This window comes from Anolis carolinensis, chromosome 1 (assembly GCF_035594765.1).
Source record: "Anolis carolinensis isolate JA03-04 chromosome 1, rAnoCar3.1.pri, whole genome shotgun sequence".
In the NCBI taxonomy this organism is placed as follows: Eukaryota; Metazoa; Chordata; class Lepidosauria; order Squamata; family Dactyloidae; genus Anolis; species Anolis carolinensis.
Window position 1 is genome coordinate 297,973,760 of NC_085841.1, and position 10,621 is coordinate 297,984,380.

Here is a 10,621-nt window from a genome sequence, read left to right on the forward strand (position 1 = left end):
ATCTGGGGACCCACAGGATGAGAATCACTGATCTAGATATTCCTAGAGATAACACTAGATTCTCCAGGACAATTCTATGAGTACCCTCCAGTGGAAGCCAAGCCATCATAGCCAATGGCTAAGAATACTGGGATTTGCAGCTGAAGACATCTGGAAGACGTTATGATTCCCAAGTTGGCCTCACTTATAAGCAAGCTTATATTTTACTTTGCAGGCAGGTTCATCATCTAGAACAGGGGTCCCCAAACTAAGGCCCGTGGGCCGGATGCGGCCCTCCAAGGTCATTAATCTGGCCCCTGTCCTAAACTTTAGAGTTAGGGTTGACCTAAGTCTACCTGGTCTTTGGATGTCTCTTTACTTACTTATGGCCTTATGAGATCATCTAGACGGTTTTTGAAGGTCTCTTTGCTTAGCTACAGTCTTTTGAGACCATCTAGATAGCTTTTGGAGGTCACTTTCCTTCTCTATGGTCTTATGAGACCATCTAGATGGTCTTTGAGGGTCCCTTTCCTTACTTATGGTCTTATGAGACCATCTAGATAGTCTTTGGAGGTCTCTTTGCTTACCTATGGTCTTATGAGATTGTCTAGATCACGGGTCCCCAAACTAAGGCCCATGGGCCGGATGCGGCCCTCCAAGGTCATTTATCTGGCCTCTGTCCTAAACTTTAGACTTAGGGTTGACCTAAGTCTGAAATGACTTGAAGGCACACAACAACAACAATCCTAATTTTGTACTATTTCATCATAGTCCGGCCCCCCAACAGTCCGAAGGACCGTGAACCGGCCCTCCACTTAAAAAGTTTGAGGACCCCTGATCTAGAAGAATGTATTTGTTTAGACTCCCTTGTCCTTTACCAAAGTTGTTATGGGACAGGAGGAACTAGGGACTTTAACTCTCATGTGTACTAATGAATAGCACACTCTGGTGATTGGGTTATAACAAATATGCAGTTAATGTGAATCACTGAAGAGGAAAGTAACAGTTTTTTTTCCTGTCTAATGATGAACCGTGGATATGGATTGCAGTGTTGTGCGGTGGGAGGGGAGGGAATAAAATTGAGTATTTTGAAAAAGAAGCTTTACAGTTGATGATGAAATCTCAGATTGATATAACTTCTTTGAAAACGAGATACACATACCAGTTTGATTAAATATTGATTAAATGTTTCGTTATTAAAGAGTGGAGGACCATTATGGTATGGTGGTTTTGAGCATTGGGCTATGACTTTGGAGACCAGGGTTTGAATGCCTACTCAGCCAAGGAAAATCACTGGGTGACATTTGGCAAGTCACTCTCTCTCAGGCTCAGAGGAAGGCAAAGAGAAATCTTCTCTGATCAAATATTTTCAATAAACTCCCATGGTGATAGCTTCACCTAAGGGTAGTCATAAATTACTTGAAGGCATATAACAGATCAAGAAATGCATTTTAAGGCTCCAAGTGCATATCTTATGCTCCATAGTTAAAAAATTAGTTTCAAGATAGCAGAAATAATCCTTCCATCTAAACAAGTTATGAGGCTAAGTTATTATCAACTCTTTATTACCTCTCTCAATATGTATGTTCCTTACAGAGGCGGTCCAACCATAAGGCGAACTAGGCACTTGCCTGTGGTGCCATCGTCCTGGGGGCGCCATCGTCCTGGGAGGAGGGCACCACTCTCCACCTCCTTCTCTTTCGGGCCTTCCGGCGGCCACACTGGGCCTTCCGGCCAGCGCGGACCCACTTTCACACCACATGAGCCCACCTTTGGGGCCTTCAGAGATTGTGAGGTCTGTGGGAACTTGGAAGCTAGGTATGTGGGGTTTATATATCTGTAGAAGGTCCAGGGTGGGAGAAAGAACTTTTATTTGAAGCAGGTGTGAATGTTGTAATTAATCACCTTGATTAGCATTTAATGGCCCTGTGGCTTCAAGGCCTGGCTTCTTCTTGCCTGGGAGAATCTTTTTTTGGGAGGAGTTAGCTGTCCCTGATTGTTTACTGTCTGGATTTCTTCTGTTTTCAGAGTGTTGTTCTTTATTTATTGTCCTGATTTTAGAGGTTTTTTTTTTACTGAGGGCTATCTGGGTTATCTAAGTCCACACTGCCCTATATCCCTGTTCAAATATAGTAATTCCTACATAACATTACCATGTATTGAACTGCCTTTTCTATTGATTTGTTGTAAAACATGATGTTTTGGTGCTTAATTTGTAAAATCATAATGTAATTTGATGTTTAATAGGCTTTTCCTTTATCCTTCCTTATCATCCAACATTTTCGCTTATCCAACAATTTTATTTTTCACTGATTGGTTTGGGGGGGGGGGCGCCAAAATTCTGTTCGTCTACACTTGAAAAATGTCAGGGTATTGTGTATTGTGAAATGTTAAAATCAATCTGGATACAGCAATCATGGAGTTAATGAGAGTCTGCTATGATTGATGTATCACAGGACCAATGGGGTCAAGTGTGTTTTGACCGGGACTTACTATCTTGGTTCCTGTGGAATGCGAGGGAGTGTGTGTTTTCCTGTGTAGAGCAGAGAACAGAGATGAGCAATGTGCTGTGTGTGTGCATGGGTGCTTTTCGGCAAGCACTCATGATGGAGAAAGGACTGAATTTGCTCTATCTGTAAATAGTTCATGTAAATAAAGATAATCAACAGTTGGACTTCGTCTGCTGGAGTGAGTTTGTCCAGTGCTGTTTTCCACACGGGGAAACAGTCTAGAGAGAAGGAGGTGAACTGGGATGGTGAATTTTTTGGATTTCACTCTGCTACCCATCATCCCCGCTGACAAAAAATACCTAGGGCCAGCTCTGGTTCCTTACATATATACTTCGTGGAGGAGAGCAGTTTTGCCATTGGAACTTGAGCACAACATATTTTCTCTCTTTTTTATGAATGAAAACTGATGACAGCTGCTTTTGTACTGTGGTTTCTTATTGTAAATGTGCCAGGCTTTGATCACATTAGGCTAAGAGGACCAGATATAATTAGGTATCTCTTATATTTGAGGATTGGCCATCTCAGCATCCATACCTCAAGTATGCGAGCAAGTGTAGAAAGAGAAGCTTTGATAAGTAGGGATTTTCTCTGTGATCTATCAACCCTTTCCAATGCGAAAATTCTAGTATTAGACTTCAAATGATAGTATTTGACACAAAGTAGCTACTGTTAGAACAGCCTAATTTCTGATAAGAACAGTGGTGTCTATTGATGTGCTATTTTGTCATTTGTCATGGGGGCAGGGGAAGGGATGCACTAAAGTGAATGGAGTGAAGTTTCATTGTAACAATAAGGTTGAGCAGACAGGGGATGAGTTTCTTCTTTAATTCTGTACCTTTCAGGTTGAATAATAGCTATATAGGATGGTTTCACTTTTCAGAGGCCCCATCTTCACTAAGTAGGACTCAAAAGACAGACAGCTTACTATACCCTTCAGAGATCAATAACTGGCTGACTGGCATCAGCATCTCAGTTCAAGAACTCATTCACTGTCTTCTCTTTCTCAGCATTGTACAATTTAACCTTTAATAAGACCTAAAACAGTCAAAGGAAGAGTAATCCGATGAAATTATCCCCCATATATCATAAATGACATGGATATGAGATTTTTCATTACTTTTTAATTTTTAATTTAAATAGAGATTAAGAATTTAAAATTGAAAACAGCTATGGGGAGAGGGATGTCTGTCCCAGATTTCCATCCCTTTGTTTTTAAATGGTAGGAGAAATACCTATGTCAACTCGCACAAGTCACATTCCCAGTGGAGAATATAGATTTATTTTAAATCCAGTAAATAAAATGCTACAACTACTCACAGTTGAAACTCAGGACTTATGATCAAGTAACATCAGGATGAAGCAAAGAAGTCAAGAGTCATGAAGAAAAACATACAGGCTAGTAGAAATGTAACATTTTGCCTTTTCCTGAGCCTAGAGAGAAAAGATCACATCCCTTCCTCTCCTCTCCCTACTAAATTGAGTACACTTTGAACTCAGTTTCCAGCAACTGAAATAAGCTGAGGACAAGGGAGAAAGAGAAACGAGATGATAAATACTGGAAAATTTTAAAAGCAGCTGAAAAAGTGTGATGAGAATGGATTAATCAGGACTGTTTCTGCTGAATGGGTACAATTGAAGGGTACGTCATCATCTGAGGATGTCCTGGTTTAGGATTTTCTCATTACTAGTAACAAGAAAACTGATAATGGTACCCTTGTGGCTATAGAATTTCTGTAGGTGTATCTTTGAAAAAACAACTTTTGCGGCATATTACTCCCACATCCTGATTCCCATCAGCAAGAAAAACATTTCATGTAAGTGAGTGAATGTTTTACTAGTTGTTATATACAGTTTCCACAAAATAACTTATTTTGGGATAAACTTTTCACCCAGTCCAAGGGGTGAAAAAAAACCTTTAGGAGAAGACAGGGGGAAAAAAGGTCAGAACTTTGTTCTCTTAAGTTATTTATTACTCTTTTTCTTTAACACAAAGCAGTGAAAAGCTTTTAAGTAACTTTAGGTACAGCTCACAGAACACATATCTTTAGGTACAGCTCACAGAACACACTAGACCTACTCAATGGGAAATATGAAAGCAAAGTAACACAGGCATATTTATATCAGCAACTCTTTTCTGTTAAGTAATTGCTCTCTTAAATAATTTATCAAAAACTCAACTGCCTTCCCCATTTGTCTTATTCATGCTCGTGTTACAATCACTGTTTCTGTATTCTACCTTAGATGTGCATACATTTTCTTCACCCTTCATTAATTGTCTCTGATTTTGCTCTGTTTAGTTCTACCTTTCCCCATTTGGAATAGTCAGAAACTTGATTTTTATTTGAGCTTTTTGTTTTGTTTTGGTTTGGTTTTTGTATATATTGTCTATCACTGCTCCAAGATATTTCGTTGCCTGAAAAAATAGATAAGTTGACATAGCTTGCCCAGCTCACATATCACTAGTGAATGGAGTGGTAGGCGAAGCTTACTTAAACTTTGGCAATGAAATGGCACCAGCACCACACCCGAGACAGCATGGAATATACATGGATATAACTGAAATGGAGTAAACCAAATTAATTATTTCTAAAAGGTAAGTAAATACAAAAAATGAATCCCATTTAATCAATGAGACCTATTAGGATTAACATAGGATTCAAGGCAAAGTGACATATAGAATGCTTCAGTAGAGGCGATTAGAAAGTTAAAGGCCAGACAAGAGGCTGCTCCTATATCTTCTAGAATCCACTACCGTACACATTCTGATGGTAGGTTGATCCCTGACTTTTCTTTTATATTGAAAATGAAAAATTTCCCAAGTCATTAAGAAATCATTTCAAGAGGAAGCTCTTTCATTATCTGTTCAACAAAAAGGATTTCACCCTTATCCCTTTTGTCACTGTACTTTTGCATCATGAGTGGTTCATGTGGAACCCAGATTCTTGTCTGGATATGTTGAGCATCTGACCAGGCTCAAGTAGAATCTAATCCTTCCTAGTGTCTGCTTTCTTCCTGCACAGCCCTTTCCTGCATGTTAGTACACTGCAAGTTGTATCATGTTGTCTAAAAGTGAGGGCATCATGGTTGATTGAATTTAGTAAAGGAAAAAAACTGGAAGCATCACTACCAATCTGTGCTGACAATAGTGAGACTCCAAATATATTAGTGGTCTGATTCAATCTATATATATAAATGAGTGATGGAATCCCGGCGACGAGCTAAACAACAAAACTAAACACCCCCCAACCTTGAAATTTCACGACACAATTTCCACGCCTTGAGGTTGAAACAACAAAACATCACATCATGAACCTCCATGGGGCCTAAAAAACACTCATACCCGAAATGCGCCATGTGCGCTTGCGCAAAAACAGACTCCTTGCCGCAACAGAACCACCTACACCCCTTCCCTCTACACTTCCTGCCATTTCACCCAATTCACTCACTCAACCACCCTCACGACACCAGGCCTCCAGGGCACAACGCCACCCCGACATGGCCTCCAACCTCCCAGATGCCTCTCCTGGCTCTCATCCTCTTCTCTCCTCTCCTCGCCACTATTCCCAGAGGACAACTCCTAAAGGACTCCTACGGCATGCAAGCCCAAGGAAAAAGGCAGTCCTTCCCTCCCGACCTTCCTGCCAACGGAGCACCACTCCTCAATGGTGAAAAAACAAAACCCTACATTCAATGCCTCGGTTTCTTTCTCACCAACCTTTTCCTCTTCCTTTTTCTCTTCCACATTCCCCCAGGAACTGGGGCTAAAAATAACCACCTTCCCAAACACTTTTGGCTCTCTATGTCTCTCTGTTTCTCCCCCCCCCCACCCCCCAACACACACACACACACACACACAACCTACCTTCCACACCCAGCCGCAAGAGGGAACAACAAGAGAAAAAAACAGACAAGGTCGAGGAAGTCTGGCTTCTACCTTTCTCCCACTCTCCTTGCTCCACCTCCCTCCCAATTCAAACCGAGGGAAGGAGAGCACCAGCACTAGCAGCAACCCATTCTACCTCGAAATGGTTTTCTTCTCCCTTTTCCCCTCCTTCCTTCCTTCCCTCCGTCTCTCCCTCCCTCCTTCCTCCCCCCCACTTCATTTCAACACTATCTATGTCTCTCACAGACACATAATATCTCTGAGTATATATCTTTCACCATCCCTTATCCATACATACCTGTAATATATAGACAATTTCAGATTCTTTATATCTCCAAGAGAGAAAATACATAGATATAGATATATAGATTACTGTGAGTTTTCTAGGCTTTAGGGACATGTTCATAGATAGATAGATAAATAGGGTTAGGGTTAGGGTATACAGATATACATACACACACACATACATACATACATATACTGGTCTATATACATAAGAGATGCTCAACATACACCATATTTAGGTCTCACATACGTACATCTATATATATATACCCAATTTCGGATTCTCTTTCTATCTCACACAAATTACATACACACACACCCCACACGTTTATATGGATAAGGTATCCTCAACATACTACATATAACTCCTTCCTACCACGAGGAATCCTTTCTTAACCACCTTAAATACTATTAAATACCCTTACACCTTCCAACCCTACCTACTTCCTAACTAAGGTAAACCTTTCTTCACCACCTAGAATTCCATTAAATACCCTTCCACCATCAAACGTTACCTTCTTCACACTTTATATACTGCTGGACTTTCTGGGGGTTCACCGGGCATTATTTGAGTTGTAGTTCACACACAATCTTAATCATTTTCTACATATATGCAACCATAACACATATACCAAATACCACAACTTCCTCATTACTTTATTTTCCACACCACCACACTTCTCCACAACAACACACAAACAACAACACTCTAAAACCAGGTCAATTGCACACAGAAAACAATCAGGGCCAGTTAACACCTCCCAACAAAACATTACCCCAGACAGCAACTACTCAGGCTTCAAAACTAAACGACAGCAAACAATTGCGGCCAGCTAACACCTCCCAACAAAAGATTCCACCATGCAGGAATCACCCACGGTTTGAAGCTACAAGACAACAAACAATCACGACCAGCTAACACCTCCCAACAAAGGATTACCCCAGACAACAATCATCCAAACTTCGAACATACAAGGCAGAAAACAATCAGTGCCAGCTAACACCGCCCAACAAAGTATTCCACCACACAGTAATCACCCAGGATTTCAACCTACAAGGCAGGAAACAATCAGAGCCAGTTAACACCTCCCAACAAATAATTTCCCCAGACAGGAAACAGCCAGGCTTTCAAATTACAGTGCTATTAAATGCTAATCAAGCTGACTAATAACACCATTCATACGTACCGCACCAAAATTATTCATTATATTCCACCTCGCCAAACAAGAATTCCCATAAAAACAAAATGGCCACACTTTCAGCATACAAGGCTATTCACTCCTATTCCACCTGCCCAAAAAATGATTCCCATCAGCCACAGCAACGCGTGGCTGGGCAAAGTTAGTATGTGATAAATTTATAAGTTTATAAGACCACAGTGATAGAAACTGTATTTCAGGGGCAGGGGAGATGAAAAAATGTTTTGTCGTAGGCAAAATTGCTGAAAACTGTCATGGCTATGCAACTATTTCTGAACAAGATGCAGTAGTTCTAGATCCTCAGTGCTCTTATGGCTATTTGACATTTATTTGTAAAGATATTGTATTCACATTTGAAAGAGAGAGAGAGAGAGAGAGAGAGAGAGAGAGAGAGAGAGAGAGAGAGAGCAATACCAGTTGCTCCATTTGATTAAATTAATTTTAAAAACCTATCCAAAGACAGAAAATGAATATGCAGTGTGTATCTAGCCTGAGCTGATTTGAATGAGCTTGAAAGCTTCTGGCACAAGTAATAAATCTCACAACTTCGTCTTTTCATTAATTTCAAGGTGTTTGGGATTAAGTTGTTACTGCAGATGAAGTGTATCCCTAGGGACATAATAAGTGACAAATTTTCTCAGTCATACAGTATTTCGCTATGGCAATTAGAATGGGGACAATGTTTGTTTAAAACTTGTAAGGGTTTCTAAGGAATCCTTTGAGTACTTGAGAGTCCTACTTCATTTATTGTGCCCCCCCCCCTTAATTGGTATAAGATGATCTTGGGAATTAAAAAAAAGACAAATGGGGAAAGTAATAAAAATAAAAATGGTTGAAGGCATTCTTCCTTTGATTAAAATAACTTCAAAATCTGTAGTTTGGATTTCAATTCTATTCACACTTTACATCTGACAGTGATGTCAACCTCCAGGTCATCTTACCATCAACTGTCCTGCTCAGATCTCACAGATTCAGGGTGATGGTTTCTTTGATTAAATCTACCCATCTGGAATGTGTTTTTCTCTCTTTTCCTACTGCCTTCCACATTATCAAGCATTATTGTATTGTCCAGTAAGTATATATTTTCATGATATGACCAAAGTATGACAATCTCAGTTAAGTAATCTTGGTTTATAGGGAGAACTCTGACTTGATTTGCACTGCCTATTTATTTGTCATTTTATCAGTTCTCAGTGTCCACTTTAATAATTAATTAAAATAAATAGCTAACAGTTTCATTCTGTACATATAGACAGCTTTAACCACCTTATACACTTATGTATAAGTCTAGAAATTTCAGAGAAAAAATCAACCCAACAAACAAAATTATCTACAGGTCAATGTGAGTAGTATAACTTAATTCTAATCCAAAAAGAAACCATCCCCTTGCCTAGTTGATCATGACCTTGAGTAGGAGAATTAATCTGTGTGCCAAACAATCCATTCAGATTTATTTTTCACTTTTAAAGACCAAAGATTGCACATTTTAAAAATGTCACATTGTCCTAGAAGAAGCTGCTTTGCCAGATACTTTAACCTGCTTTTTAAAAGCAAAAGCTATTGATGCATTATGTATATTGCAGACAGAATTCTTTCATTTGAAAATGTGCTAAACAGGAAGAGCTCTCCTCTTTTTTTCTTAATCACAAAAGAATAAACACTATCTACAGTTGAAGGTAAAACAAACAAACAGCCAACCAGCTCTCTAAACATGAAAAGCCTACAAGGTGTTGTAAAATGAAACCCAATTTAAGAATAAATATTTTCAGGAACACAAACAGCCAAACTGGATGTGTTATGTTTGTTTGTTCCATTGTTATTTATATCTAGAAACCAATCAGCATAAGAAAAGGAATACAGTCATTTATAAGTGAAAAGCTGTCAAATTCACGTGGTTCTAAAGTGGTGAAACTTGCCCCCATTTTCTAAAATCCGATGACAATAGCAAAAACAATCCATTAAAGGCCTGTCAGTCATAGTAAAATACATTATGCTGATGTGATTTTTTTAAGAGAGAGGAGGAGGAGGAGGAGGAAGAGGAAGAGGAAGCTTTGAATGAAAAATACAATAATAGCTAGGAAAATGGTGCTGTCTGTGGTCTGTATAGAACCCTGTCTCCTGCCTTGCCAATATCTGTATTAATGAAAATAGATTTACAAGGTGGAACATTTATTACAGCATTAGCAACAACAAAAAGGACTTGACAGTGTGATGGAATAGGTTATTTGTGCAACAAAACAAGAGCATGAGATAATTTTCAGGAATAACTGAGATTGGCCAGCTCCTTCTTCTTTTGCCAGCTCACTGGATGCTTCATTTCACAGGAAAGACTGGGTGCTCTTTCATATATTATTCATACTTGCCAATGTTTGAAACTCTAAAAGAGGGAGGTTGGAGCCTTCTGCCTGGAACCTGTACTAGCTTGCAGAAACATGATGTGAAGAAGAAATCAATCAGCAAAGCATTATTTCACTGCAGATGTGCTCAGCTCAAAGTATCACTGCAAGTTGAACATGACTAAAGAAGGAGAATGCCCTTGTGAGGGATGAGGGAAGGAAAAAATCATGCTTTGTCTGTTGCTTCTCATGCCCCTTCCACACAGCTGTATAAAATCCAAATTGAACTGGAATATATTATAGTGTGGACTCAGATAATCCACTTCAAAGCACATATTGTGGATTATCAGCCTTGATATTCTGGGTTATATGCCTATGTACGGGCCCTGAGCCATGCTTTTGCCCCTGCTAACACTTGCCATCCCAGGT